This window comes from Kogia breviceps, chromosome 13, assembly GCF_026419965.1.
Source record: "Kogia breviceps isolate mKogBre1 chromosome 13, mKogBre1 haplotype 1, whole genome shotgun sequence".
Classification (NCBI taxonomy): Eukaryota; Metazoa; Chordata; class Mammalia; order Artiodactyla; family Physeteridae; genus Kogia; species Kogia breviceps.
The window spans coordinates 80,131,101-80,146,320 of NC_081322.1; the positions used below are offsets into that span (position 1 = coordinate 80,131,101).

The following is a 15,220-nucleotide window of genomic DNA, read 5'->3' on the forward strand; positions in this document are numbered from 1 at the left end:
AAAAAAGGAAGGAAAAAAAACCTTAGGAGCCTTCTGAAAAGTACTTGGAACTTTTACTATTGAGTGGCTGGAAGGAGGCCTCTTTGGCAGTTCTGAGAACGAAGAACACTGAGCATTAACCGGTCTATACATTCTCAGTGATCCCATCTCGGAAATATAATCGGCTTCTTTTATAGTACTTTCCTGCTCAGAGGCGCCTTGCAGCCCTACTGGAGCTCTGATAATGTTAGCTTGGATTTCCACGTGGAAACATAAAATAGCTCATAAGCAGGCATTTTACTTTGTCCTCTGACAGTGCTGCGTGGCTTTGGCTAGGTACTAGATAAAAAAGAGCCGCTATTGAGAGGAATATTTAAGACCCGGGTAAGCTGTCACATCGCAAAACGCTAAACAGTCTTCCCCTCAGGGACACGTTCAGAATTTCAGATGATAAAAAACTTGTACTTATTCCTCAGCAAATACAGATGATCTTGGAATCATTTCTGACCTGCTTTCCCCAAGTTCTTGCCAAGTTTCCCATTAAGAATCATCCTTTTGCAATGGGAATTGTTTCTCATTTTTTTTTTTTTTTTTCTCCTCACTTCAGGAGCAGAATGTTACTTTTCTTTGCAGAATTCACTGTGGTTAACTGTCACATTCTGCAGGAAACAGACCCCTGCTGAAGGGGGACTGGAAGTGTTTTTGTAACAAAGAGGTTGCACGCTGGAGGTGGAGACATCCAAGCAGGGGCTGGCAGGCTTGGCGGGACGGACTCAGCCATGACTCAGATGGCAGCCTGTGTGGCCCCTTGGCCCCGGTGCCAGTCTCTGAAAGTGGAGAGGTGGTACCTTGGCTGCTCCCACGAGAACTTAAAGGTTAAAATGTACGGCTTTGATTCTGGCTCGGTTCAAGCGTGGACTCACCCCTGGTTAGGGACCTGGTGAGAGGCTATAATAAGCTCCCACACACCTTTGGGCTTTGGTAGCATATGTGATTTGGGAGAGACAGGTATGCTGCTGGTTTTACACACGGTGAAACTGTACGACAGGGCAAAGGATTGGGAAGAAAAAACTTAGTTGTTCTAACTTTGGTTGTTTTAGCACCCATCTTTTCTTTTTTTTTTTTTTTTTTTTTTGGCCGCACCATGTGGGATCTTAGTTCCTCAGCCAGGGATAGAATCCATGCCCCCTGCGTTGGAAGCACAGAGTCTTAACTGCTGGACCGCCAGGGAGGTCCCCATCTTTTCTTTATATACTTGAAATGCCACCTCTGTCATTTTCTAAATCTCCGTATAACGTTGTATCTATTTCTGGACTTTGAATATTTCTGTTTGGTAGTAAGCTATTAAAGTTATTGTAAATTTATAGAATATTTTGCTATCTGATAGGGCAAATGCTCTCATGTTATTCTTGTTTTTCTTCCCTTCAAAATATTTTTCTTGGTATTTTCTACAAAGTTAGCCATCCAGATGAACTTTAGAATCAGTCACATCATTTTAAAAATCTATTTACGACTGCACTGAATATAGAGTAATTTAAGAGAATTGACCTCCTATGATTTGAATCTTCCTACCAAGGAACGTAGATTGTCTCAGAATTTTTTAAATCTTCTTTATGTCCTTTAGTAAAATTTTAATAGGTTTTAATTATAGATATTATGCATTCTCACTAATTTCTAGTTATTTAGTAATTTTGGCTGGTGATGGAAAAAGGATTTTTCCCCTCACTTTTTACGTGGTTATTACTCATATGTATTAGAAACCTACTCATCTTGTCTATTCAGTGTATGGTGCCCTTACTGAACTTGCTTAATAATTCCAACACATTTTCAGCTGACTATCTTTGATTTTCTAGGCTGACATCATATCATCCATTAAAGTAGGAATAATAATTGTTCCTCATTTCTCAGTTATTGCATTAGGGTTCATGAAAGGAATTGATAGCCTTTCCATCTTTTTCTATACTCAGGAACTATATGTAACATATGGATTTGCTGCTCTTTGAAAGTCTCATAGTTACCACCCATAGAAGCAAGTGGGGGTGAAGTGATTTTTATATTACTCTACAGTAACTTTCTAAAAGCTACACAGCTTGAGAAAGGAGGGAGGGCGATGGGGGTGCAGCTGGAGAGGGACGATGAAAGATCGGGGACAGGACATGAGGCAGGTCCGGATCCAGAGGGAGAAGTTGAGCAATTTGGAAAGAGGTTAGCTGATAAAATCATGTTTCTAAGGAGCCTTTGGGAGACTGGCTGTAATACACAAGTAGAGAGATGGTCCAGGGGTAAGAGGACCCCCTCTTACCTCTCCCCTCCCATCTCCCACTCCTCACTCCCCCACCCCCCGCACCCCATCTGGTGCTAGAACTTCTTTGAATGTCATTATTTCATGGAGAGGAGAAAATCCCACAACATCCACTTTATCCCTCAGCTACTTCACAGCCAACTTGCGATCAATCTTAGGGTCTTTTTCCTAGAAAACAAGGAAGCAGGTTAGGGTGTTAAAATGGAACCGCCTTCTGTTGGTAAGAACTTGGTTTTCAAAACTGTTGTGATGGCTGCTCACATTTTGTTACTAATCACATTTTGATTCCCTGAAGAGATTAAGGTGGCCAGCTGTAAGAAGGATTTAGTTGATGATCTCTGCTTTGATCCTGCGTCCGAGTCCCAGGTCTCCTGTACTGTCCATTCACTGCCCAGTTGGACGCAGTGGATACTACTGGGAATGCTCGCCAAGCCATGATTTCATCAGATTCATCACGTGATTGTGGATGAGTGTTTTAGCTAATTTGCCCTCACTTCTGTGGAATAATACTCATTTATAAGTCTTGGAAGAAAGCTCTTTTTCTGTAAGGGCGGACATTAGATCTTCCGCTGTTTACTGTGAATGTTTTGGATAAGTGCAGCTCTGGGCGTACGTCTCAACCAGGGAGATTCCATGGTTCCAAATAATGAGATCAAACCTCTCATTTCAGTGAGTTTACTGTGTTTAGATCAAGGTCTGTACTGTCTCTTGTTAGAAGACCTGGGAAATAATGAGTAAAGACATCTCTGGCATGGTAATGATGTCTAACAGACTGCCCTAAGTTGTAAAATTTGAGAATGCATTCATGGTTTTGGAAAAGTGAGTTCCCCTGAGGGTCTTTGTCCCCCTCGACCATTGTTATTTCCCTTTGTCATACATGGCTAAGAGTTTTCATGAAATGCCAGACAGTTGGTATTCACAGGACACCTTCTAACATATTTAACCCTTTGACAGTGTGCTGGAAATTCCAGTGTGAAAATGCACATTTATACATTCTTAACTAAATTAGCTGATTAAAGGTGTTACTTAATTGTTCTGTTTGACTTCGTCATTTTAAAAAGACTAAATACATATGTGCATCGGCATGTGTTAGGTACATGTTAGAATTAGTCAAGTCAGATCCAACTGTATCTTTGTAAATAATTCAGTCACTGTTGCTGATATTTTAAATAATTTTTTTCTATCTTATAGTTTATCTCCAGTTTTTTTTTTTTTTTTAAATTAGCTGTCTCAAATTACAGCAGAGTTTTTTTTTTTCGAAAATGAAGAGATCGTTCATCTGGATATTATCGTAGCTTTCTGGCCTCTTAAAATTAAGAGTCTGCAGAGCGTATATTTAAGTAAAAAGAACTAAATATCAGATTTCTGTGTCATAGACTTAAAAATTAAAACACAGTTTTGTTAATTTGAATTATCTTATTCACTTTTCTTACTTTTGGGTGGAGTTGAGAGAAAGAAAATTTCTAGGAACAAATTATTTAATTTGAAGGATCTATGAAAAGTTATTTTAATTTGTATTTTGAAGGTCTGTAGGTGGAGACCAGGGGCTATCTTAATCGAGGTAGAAAATTCACTGCTCTTGTAAATACTGCAGAGGACAGAAGAGTCTCTAAAAATATAGAATATAGAATATACTTTATAGCCTATAGAATAGAAGATCTGTGGGGGAAATACCTGTGATTCAGTGAGGTTTCGCTAATGTGAGAAAGGAAATTATGTTTAGGTAGAACAATTTAAGCCATTTTGCCAACACGTTTTCCTAACTGCCTCTGTGTGTTTTCTCCTTGTACACAATGTGTCTGAAGCCTGTGTGAACCTGCTTTTCTGTGGACGGGAATTAAAGCTTGGAAAGATTATGTTGTGATCCTTTCCCCACTACCCACTTACCATGTGGTTCATGAAATGGACCACTCAGTGAGTTTCCATTTGAAAAATGCAGATGCTGACAGTAATCTATGTCACCTGTGACATTAATCGTTAAATCTATGTTTACACACAAACGAGATTAAATGGAGAATTGAGGCATATGCCGAAATAATTTAGGGAGAATCCTTTAAGAACGAGGATTTTTTCCTTCATCTCCTTGGGACACAGGAGATTTTATTTTTAGTATTTGTGTTGTATATAGACTAAAGGAATTTTTGGCGCATAAAAGAATCATTTTCCCTAATATTTTCTGTCTTTACATTTAAAGAAAGCTATATGTTCAGTTATTGTAGTTTGAAATTCCAGGACCGTAGTTTGTTTGCATTTCCTCTGTGTTGGCCGTGTTGGCACTCTTGCCAATGTGTGAGTGTTACATTGTATCTTAAACACACATTTGTTTAAACCGGTTTTGATTTTCCTTGTTCCCAGGTCTTTCAGTTCCCTTACTGGACATTGGGAATAGGATAATACGGCTGGGTCCCATTTTTCAGTACACGTGTATTCGCTGCCGCAACGGTGGCCTCGGGATCTCTGCGGCACTGCCTAAGCCCTACTTGAATGCAGCCCCAAAAGACCAAGTATCGTGTTGTTACCCCGTACCACTTTGGTCTTTCAGGAGCTGTGGCTAAGTTTTATACTACCTGATTCCCTCAGGGCAACTGGCTTCTCCCTCCAAGGTGATAGTTAAAACGATAAAATATAGCCTTATGCTTTTGAGCAACATTATATGTGGCTTAAAATATCCATTTTATTTTACGATATTCCGTAATCTTGTAATTGGTGTAGCCCCTTGGTTCTGAAATCCAGAGTAGAAGCCCAGCAAGTGTTTCAAGTTCAAACATAACAAAGAAGTTAAAGACTAGACTTCCCTGGTGGTGCAGTGGTTAAGAATCTGTCTGCCAACACAGGGGACACGGGTTCGATCCCTGGTCTGGGAAGATCCCACATGCCGTAGAGCAACTAAGCCTGTGCGCCACAACTACTGAGCCTGCACTCTAGAGCCTGCGAGCCACAACTACTGAGCCCATGTGCCACAACCACTGAAGCCCCCACACTCTAGCACCCACGTGCCACAACTACTGGATCCTGCGCGCTCTAGGGTCTGTGTGCCACAACTGCTGAAGCCTGTGTGCTCTGGGACCCGCATGCCACAACTACTGGATCCTGCACACTCTAGGGCCTGTGTGCTGCAGCTACTGAACCCGCGCGCCTAGAGCCCATGCTCTGCAACAAGAGAAGCCACTGCAATGAGAAGCCCGCGCACCACGATGAAGACCCAGCATAGCCAAAAAATAAATAAATAAAATAAAATTTAAAAATAAATAAAAATTTAAAAAGAGTAGAAAGCCTTAGCTTCTTATTTAAAAAAAAGAACTGTGTGGGCTTCCCTGGTGGCGCAGTGGTTGAGAGTCCGCCTGCCGATGCAGGGGACGCAGGTTCGCGCCCCTGTCCGGGAAGATCCCACGTGCTGTGGAGCGGCTGGGCCCGTGAGCCGTGGCCGCTGAGCCTGCGCGTCCGGGGCCTGTGCTCCGCAACGGGAGAGGCCACGACAGTGAGAGGCCCGCGTACCGCAAAAAAAAAAAGAACTGTGCCGGATATGAGTTATACTCAGAAGAAGAAATTTTGTGCAGGAGACGTTCTTGTACATCTTTCTCAGAGCAGCTCTGTCTGCTTCCTTGAACACTCTTGTCTCTTGCCCCTTCTTGAAGCATCTTCTGCAGTTGACTTCTGGGCCAGCCCCTTTCTCTTGCCTTTCTTCTTTCTTTGCTCATCATTACTTTCCTGCTTCCTTCAGATTCTCCTTCCTCTTCTCACTGTCAAATTGATGTTCTCCCTAGGGAACCATCCCGGATCATCTTCAGTGCATAACCGTATTTTTGCCCAACTTCAACTACCGTTTATACATGTCCATCACTGCCCAGTTAATCCACCTCTAGCTGGGACCTCTCTTCGGGGTCCAGTGATTGTAGCTTCCAGCTGGATATCTTCACTTGGCTGTTTGCTACACTCCTACAACTCAGTGCATCAGAAAAATGCAAAAAGTTGCTTTGCCTCAGAGTTCCTTTTTTCATGGAGTTTCTGCTTCAGAGCATATGAGAGTCTCAATTTTCTGTAGAATGGGACCAATAAAATACATAATTCAAATTTAATCATGAGCCTTAGATGATATGAAGAGCTTGACACCATACCTGGCATGTATTGGGTCCTAAGTAAACTGAATATTGCCGTCTTTCCTTTCCCCGTGGTCTTAAAACTCAGCAATTATCTTTTTCCAATGAGTAAGACTTTAAAATTTCTCTGGGTTTCTATTGTCCTGAAAAAAAAAAAAAAAATTCCAGCCCACTTCTGTTACCCACAACTAAATATTCTTTTCCCCTAATGTTGTAGGTCAGCATGAATAGTTTTCTCTGTGTTCTTCAGGGTTTGTTTCTGAGTCCTTACTTCTCCTGTATCCATTACTGTTCTGTATCTTTATCTGAAGCTATGGTTGGCTGGGTCTTTGTTCTCTATCCTGTTTTTACAATACCTAGCTGGTCCTAAGGAATTCTTTGTTTCTTCATTTTTACTTTTAGGAAAAGAGAGGCAATCATTTTCTCCAGTCATAGGAGAAAAGAGCTTGATTTGGAGAATTTTCTCTCATGCTGAATTACTAAGTGAAGAGCACTTAAAAAACCTTTTCCTTAAAATATAGAGGGCACAAATCGTAGTGGGGAGCTTGGCGAATTTTTCCAAAGTGAACATGCCCATGCAATATGGATCACAGTCAATTTAAGAAAAGCCTGACTGCGCCAAGCTTTGTTAAGCCTTCTTTCCCTTGTCATCCTTCAGATTACCCACCTGTTGTGAGAAGCATTTCAGCCCCTGGTGCCCTCTGACCGCCCCATCTGCCAGCTGGTTCTGTGTGGCCTGGGTTTTGCCTGCCCTGCCCTCCCTCTCTTATCCCTGAGATGGGAAGTTTGGGGGTAAAGGGACAGGCTCTTTGTTCTTAATGCCGCCTGCATTTGAGTAGATGGCAGAAAGGGAGAGACGTCCACTTTCCCTTCAACAGCCGTCCCCTGTGGCCAGCTGGGGACGGGATGCGAAGGGAGAGACAATGCTGAGTGAAACCCAGGCTGACTGCTGTTTTTCCTTTGCTTTCTTCTCTATTCCACATAGTATTGCAGATAATGAATGACACAGCAGTGCTCAAGTAAGAAGCTAGTGTGAAAAAAACCACGGTGTTCATGTAATCATAAATAATCTTACTAGATTAAAAAACCTAGACTTAGACTTTGGAAAGGGAAGAGTAAATGGGAGCCCAGTGAATGGTTAGAGGAGGGTGATGTGGTCTGTAGAGCAGGGCTCAGAGGAAATGGACTTAAATCAAGGCAGGGATTTAGGTTACATGATGAGGAACTTCCTGTGGGAGGGGCTCTGTCAGGTGTGTGTTTCGTTGTCTCCTGGGTAGATGGGGGCTGTGTTTACCGCAGCTACTGTCGGGTTGCAGTTGATCCTCCTCTCGTTCTCATTCTTTCACTACTATGTAGTTTCCTAGATATGATCAAAGATACCAGTACTTTTTTTTTTTTTTTTTTTTTTTTTTGCGGTACGCGGCCTCTCACTGTTGTGGCCTCTCCCGTTGCGGAGCACAGGCTCCGGACGCGCAGGCTCAGCGGCCACGGCTCACGGGCCCAGCCGCTCCGCGGCACGTGGGATCCTCCCGGACCGGGGCACGAACCCGCGTCCCCTGCATCGGCAGGCGGACTCTCAACCACTGCGCCACCAGGGAAGCCCCGATACCAGTACTTTTTACTGCCATTCATTTAATGAGAAGAAATGGAGTGTTCAGGCATTCTGGTATGAATTGGAGATTTTTCAGAAGTGACGTGCTAAGTATTGTCAGACTACAGGCATTAAGTTTACATCCCAGCTTCACTACTTAGTAGTTGCAGGACCGACGGTGACAAAGGCTTGCTGGCAAGACTGAGGAGATAATGTATACGAAGGACTTTATAAATGGCATAGTGTTGGAGCTAGAGTGAGCTGTTAGAGTTCCAGTAGAATTTCCACTTGTGTGTTGACCTCACATCTTTTCTACCTTCTCTTTGGCTTCCAGACCTCCTTGTCTCTAGCGGTGCTTGGGGCACTGGGGCAGAAAGATCTTAGTAGTGTCCTGCTCTAGTTTTCAGTGCTGTGTCCTGGAAGGTAATGCTGGTTGAGATGAAGGAGCTCTGAGAGGTAGACAGATTTTACATTATTGGAGAGTAAGGAAGTTTTTGAGAAACTGTAGATTTAGAAAAGGAGGCTAGAGGTGAAAAACAAATCTGAGAAACATAAACAGGCTGCAGGATCATGTAGGTGTGGAGTGCTGCCTCAAATCTTTTGCAGATTTAATGGATATGTGTTTATAAAGTTGTGTTCCGTTGTGTTTCTATTTGAAAAATGTACAAATGCTTCATCCATACCTGGGTGTGAGCGGTATTCTTCACAGCAGCAGAGTGGGGAAATGCAGCTGCCAGTAGATTCCTGGAAGGTGTTTAAGATGAAATTTCTTCTGGTTAGTTTTTCTCTCAGTATGAGTGCTTGTTTGACTTGACCTGTTACTTTTGTTAAATAAAGTTTGCATGTTGCATTAAAAAAAAAAGATCGTGGATTCTCAAACTGCCCTGGGGCAGGGCAGTGGGTCAGGCTGAGGGCGGAGCCACTTCTGCAGCAAACGACACGCTGACTCCCTTACCAAAGGTAAGAAAGGCTACTAGCTTCTCGGTGTCCGCATGGCCAGCGCCCTGTCGTAGGACCAGCCGGCAGCGACCTTGTCTCTGCCGTGAGGGTAATGACTTCAGGAATGGGATGGCCAGCTCCAGCTCCCGTGACCCTGACTCACTTCCGCTGCGAGTCAGGAGCGGTGGTGTGGGTCTCCATGCCCACCCGGTCCCGTCTTCAGGAGGCCTGACCCTGGTGCCCTTGGGCCTCCTTCGGCAGCTTGTCCCTGGGCAGCATAGGTTGTAATCTTTGTCTTGATGCCAAAACAAGTTGCTTCTGCCTTGCATAGATTATCAGATTTGTTTTCAGTGATCTTATCGAGTTTTGAATCTTAAAGTATGGCCTACAATAGAGTCATATTTTGTTTTGATTGTTGGCCTTAACAACATAAGTGTATTTTCTCTCTGTTCTGGAGGCTGGAAGTCCAAGGTCAAGGTGCTGATGGGGCTGGTTTCATCTGAGGCTCTCTCCTTGGCTTGCAGATGGCCGCCCTCTCCCCCCCCTCCACCATGGTCATCCCTCTGTACACGCGCAGCCTGGCGTCTCTCTGTGTGTCCTGAGCTCTTCTTTCTTTTCTTTTTTTTTTCTTTGAGTCACATTTTATTAAATTCAGTTCATTGTCTGCAACAGTCATGCAACATAATTAACTCTTCAGTTCTGCATAATAGAGTACTTCAAAGTCTGAAATGGAAATTTAGAAACGGAAAGAAATATAAGCATTTGTATCTTGATAAGATAATTTGTAAAAGGGTAACTATATTAGTTATCTATTGCTGTGTAACCAATTACCAGTTATTCTCTCACAGTTTCTGTGGGTCTGGAATCATGGCCAGCATTGCTGGGAGCCTCTGGTTCAAGTCTGTTGGCTAGAGATGCTGTCATCTCAGAACTCAGTTGGGGTAGGACCCGCTTCCAAGTTCAGTCACATGGTTGCTGGCAATTTATAATCACATTTAAGTGATGTGGGAAATTTGTCTCTATTTAGAAATTCTGATGTAAAGTGGGCACTCGTTTATAATTTTATATAAATCTGCAGTTTGATGTTGGGATTTGCTTAAAGATGGCTATACTTTAAAAAAACTTTATTGAGGTATATGGGTATACTTAAAAAAAAAGATATGATTTTAATTCTGATCTTATTGAGACCAATGAGAAGGAAAAACTATGTTCCCGACTACTTACTCTCATATAATTATAGCCTTCATTGTACCATAGCATTTTTAAACGAATAAATTAAGATATCTTGATTCCTAAGCTTTGCTTTTTTTTTTTTTTTTTTTTTTTGGCTGAAACTCCCAGCTTGTGGGATCATAGTTCCCAAACAGGGCTTGAACCCGGGCCCTTGGCAGTGAAAGTGCAGAGTCCTAACCACTGGACCGCCAGGGAGTTCCCCCCTCAGCATTTTATATTTGTCGTGTTAAGTATTTGAAAAAATTGACTTTTTTTGGCTGTGCAGCGCAGCGTGCGGGATCTTAGTTCCCCATCCAGGGATCGAACCCGTGCCCCCTGCATTAGGCATGCGGAGTCGTAACCACTGGACCGCCAGGGAAGTCCCCCAAAGTTGACTCATTTTGAAAGATAGAATGTAGAGTGTGGATTCTCCAACTGCTCTTCTCTGGAAAGATGGTGTCGATCGTGCGGATAAGGCTGTTTCTCCCCCCTTTTCTCATGCACTCACGATATAAGACCCAGTTTCACGTAGTACCCTATTACACATTTACAGGTTTCATTTATAAAGATATATATATAGGGCTTCCCTGGTGGCGCAGTGGTTGAGAATCCGCCTGCCAATGCAGGAGACACGGGTTCGTGCCCTGGTCCGGGAAGATCCCACGTGCCGCGGAGCAGCTAAGCCCGTGAGCCGTGGCCGCTAGGCCTGCGCGTTCGGAGCCTGTGCTCCGCAACGGGAGAGGCCACAACAGTGAGAGGCCCGCATACCAAAAAAAAAAAAAAAAAAAAAAAAAAAGATATATATATAAAATCTTCTATTATATATGTAATGTATATAATCTATAATCTATACAATCTTAAATATGTATTGACTATACATAATCCTCTATTACATATTACGTATATTACTTTCTTCAATTATATATAATATATAATCTTCCATTATGTAATATATAATGTATCATATTGTCTATTTCTCCTATATATGTAATCTATTATATAGAATATAAAATCAGTTGTATATAATCTTCTATTTATATATGAGGTTTATAATCTTCTATTATATATACCATGTGTAATCTTCCAACCTGAAATATAAGCTCATGAGAAGCAGATGTCATAAATCACTTTCATACCCTGTACCACCCTGAACAGTAAGTTAAGGTTCGCGGTTATTTCTCCGCAAACACTTAGAAATTTGATGGCAGTTGATCTGGCGGAATGAACGTGGTATTTCTCAGCTGTAGGTAACTGGGGGAAATTGGATGCAGCCTCTCCTGGGCTTAGAGATGCTCAGGAGCAGTCGGGCCACCGTGTACCCCGAGTGCCCACATCGACAGATTCGGGGCCTCCACACATGGCCCAGCTCTGGGAGCATTGCTCGCATTTGCTCCTCTTGCAGCCCCCTCGCCCCCAGACAGAAGGATTCGAGTGCGTGAAGTGGGCACGCCGCATAAGGCGACAAGGACGTCCTTTTCTGCGTTGTCTCCTCCAGCTGCAGTTCCCTCCTGGGGGCTGGTTCTGGAGGTGAGGACCTCCTGCTGGGCTCTGTACGGTGCCCTTCACTTCACTTAGAGGTGCCTCTTGCCACGGAACGGAGCACCGTTTCTGGTGTTTCTGTTGTTTGTGTCTGTGTAGTTTTTTCCCCTTTACGAAAAAGCCCTGGTTTGGGTGACTGAGCTGTCTTGCTTTATTATTTTGAAGTTTCCCTTCTACTTTCTGGAAAATCCTTCACGATGCTGCTTCTAAATGGGTCTAATGGTGATTCTTGGGCCCTTCCAGTGGTCTGTGAGCCCAGGAGGAAATCGTCCAGGCTGGGCGTGGAACTCAGGACAGTCTAGTTCATTAGAGAAACATTTGGAAAGAACGAGGCGAACAGCTATAGGGGGGCATAGTAAGTGATGTCTTAGTTTGGGCTGCAACCAAAATACCGTCACTGGGTGGCTTAAACATCATCTATTTTACACAGTTCTGAAGGCTGGGCAGTCCAAGGTCAGAGCACCAGCCGGTTCTGAGTCTGGTGAGAGCCCGCTGCCCGGGGCATACACAGCCGTCTTCTCACTGTGCCCTCACACGAGGGTGAGACTTCTCTGGAACCTCTTTCATAAGAGTGCTAATTCCATTCGCGAGGGCTCCATCCTCATGACCTGTCCGCCTGCCAAAGGCCCAGCCTCCTAATTCCATCACACTGGGGGCTGGGATTTCAACATATGAATTAGGGGGGGCCCACAGATGTTCATTCATTCATAAATTTGCACTGGCTCCCCCAAATTCATGTCCTTCTCACCTGCATAATACATTCATTCATCTCAATCGTTGCAAAAGTTTTATCTCATTCCAGCATCAACTTTAAAAATCCAAGTCCAAATCTCATGTAAATAACATGTAAATCAGATATGAGTGAGACTCAAGGTACCATTCATGCTGAGGCAAATTCCTCTTCAGCTGTGAGCCTGTGAAACCAAACCACTTTTCTGCTTCCCAGACATAATGGTGGGACAGGCAAAGGTAGACATTCCCATTCCAAAGGGAGAGATAGGAGAGGTGAAAGGGCAACCAGTCCCATGTCATCCAACAGGGCAAACAACATTCAACCTTAAGGCTGGAGAATAATCCTCTTTGACTTGAGGCTCTGCCTTCCAGGTCACTGGGGTGGTAACGTCACCACAGTGGCTTGGCAAGATGGCTTTGCAGTGGCTCTCCGTTGGGGCCCTAAGGCTCTCCAGGCTGGGGTCTCATACCCACATCTCTGCTGGGCTGAGGTAGTGTGGCCCCGTGGCCCCAGACAGCCCTGTCCTTTGGTATGTAGGTGGAGGAGGCCATGTTTTCCTCTTTCACCCTGAGCCCCTGCTCTTAGGGCCTGTGCTGGGAGTGGCAGCCCTGATGACCTCTGAACTGCCTTTGAGAAAGTTCTCCCACTATCTTGAAAGGGTTGATCCTAGAATCTCCTTGTCAGAGGGTAACTTGGCCACTCCCTCAATATTCTCACTTTTTACAGTGTGGATAGGCTGAGAATTTCCCCAATCTCGAAGTTCTGCTTCCTTTCTGCTTAATGATTCCATATTTAAGTCATTTCTCTCTTCTTGCCTTTTACTGTAAGCTGTCAGAAGGGGCCAAGATGCATCTTCAGCACTTTGCTTCGAAATTGCTTCAGCTAAATGTCCAGTTTTGTTGCTCGCAAGTTCAACCTTCCACAAAACTCTGGAACACAAACAGAATTCAGCCATTTTCTTTGTCATTTTATAGTAAGGATTGTCTTTTGCTCATTTCCACCTGAGACTACATCAGAATGACTTTTACTGTTCAGATTTCTACCGGCATTCTGTTTGTGATGATTTAAGTAGTCTGTCAGAAGACGGAAGCTTTCTGTCATGGTCTTGGGGCATGCCAGTGGGAGGGTGGGGAAGGGAGGTCCAAAATATTGAGCAAAAGACTGTCCCCCTGGACAAAGGACTTGAACATGTACAAATGGCCAACAAGTGCCTAAAAAGATGCTCAACATCACTAGTCATTAGGGAAATGCAAATCAAAACCACAGTGAGATACCATTTCACATTCATCTAGATATTACCCCAAAATTCCCCCCAAACCCAAAACAGAACACCAGAAAATAGCAAGTGTTGGCAAAGATGTGGAGAATTTGGAAACCTTGTACACTGTCGCTGGGAATGTAAAATGGTGCAGTTGCTATGGAGTAGCATTACTGTATAATCCAGCAACTCCACTTCTGGGTATATACCCCAAAGAATTGAAAGCAGGGAGTCAAGCAGGTATCTGTGTACCCACATTCATGGCAGTGTTGTTCACAACAGCCAAAAGGTAGAGGCAAACCAACTGTCCATGGACAGATAAATGGATAAACAAAATGTGGTGTACACATACAATGGAATTTTATTCAGCCTTAACAAAGGAGGAAATTCTGACATTTGCTACAACAGGGATGAACCTTGAAGACATTATGCTCAGTGAAATGAGCCGGTCACAAGAAGACGAATACTGTATGAGTTCACTCACGAGGTACCTAGAACAGTCAGCTTCGTAGAGACGGAAAGTAGAAGCATGGTTGGTTGGTGCCGGGAGGAGTGGAAGTTACTCTCTAACGGGCAGAGCGTTTAGATGGAGTGAGTTCTGGAGACGGTCACTGGCGATGATCGCACGGCAGGGTGCGTGTGCTTAACGCCACTGAGCTGTGTGCTTAATCATGGTTAAAATGGCAAGTTTTAGGTTATGTATAATTTCCCACAATTAAAAAAAATCATAAAATAGAAGCCATGTTCCCCCCCCCCCCCCCGCACTGTTTACCATGGGGAGTTCAGTTGACATATACTGAGGTTTCAGTTTAAGAATAATGCTCTGGTCAGCCCTATGAGAAAGTTGCAATCACCAGAATTGTGTTTTCATCCTCTTTAGCAATAATCAAGCTCCTCTCTTGTCTCTGCCCTCCCTCCCAACCTGAGAAGTAAGAGTGTCCTTGAAGTCTTACCTGGGCCGTGTCTGGAAGACAAATCCTGATGGCTGGTGGTGTCCTGAGGAGTGTGCTACTTTTTTTGTCTCCCTTGAGACAGGGAGCAGCTGCCTCCTTAGCAGGGTTAAATTGCAGGCAGGATCCCATTGGTTGTCCTGTGTTAGCAGGGAACCTGAGGATGTCCGTGACCTTTTTAGTTGACTCACCCTGAAGTTTCTTTAATTAGAGAGCTGTAATAGTCTCCCTGCCTCTGCGAGTGTCTCATCCGCGGAAGCTGCTGGATAACGAGGTAAAGACTGTGAGGTCCAGGGAAATCCAGGTTTTGTTGGACCTAAAGCTCCTACAATTTTGAGGTTCTCCTTAAGAAAAAGAATACAAAAGAGATCTTTCTTCTGGAACTTCTACAAGAATACTTGTGAACATATTTTGGGGCCCTTCCTAGGGTTTTAGAAGGAGCCCTGAAGCTGAAGCTTCATTAGTTTAATGTAACTTGTCTTTGTTCCAGAATACAGTAGGGAGCGCCCCGAGAAAACGGTTTACCTCCTCTGAGCTTTATCCTCGGAAGCAAAAAGATTTGGAAAGATGTGTTACATCCAGAAGATGGACAAGTAACTAGGAAGCCCCTAGGGATGGAA

The 15,220-nt window shown here is 43.7% G+C and overlaps 1 protein-coding gene and 1 long non-coding RNA gene across 6 annotated transcripts in view; one reads left to right on the forward strand and one right to left on the reverse strand.

The window, feature by feature from the left end:
• Positions 1-15,220, forward strand: part of TIAM2 (TIAM Rac1 associated GEF 2) — a 262,812-nt gene that overhangs the window by 64,062 nt on the left and 183,530 nt on the right. The window lies entirely within an intron of this gene.
• Positions 8,031-14,660, reverse strand: LOC136792426 (uncharacterized). Its single transcript, XR_010836210.1, has 4 exons — positions 14,604-14,660; positions 14,142-14,314; positions 13,208-13,321; positions 8,031-9,631 (listed from the first exon to the last, which is right to left on the reverse strand). It is a non-coding gene; the product is annotated as an uncharacterized lncRNA (long non-coding RNA).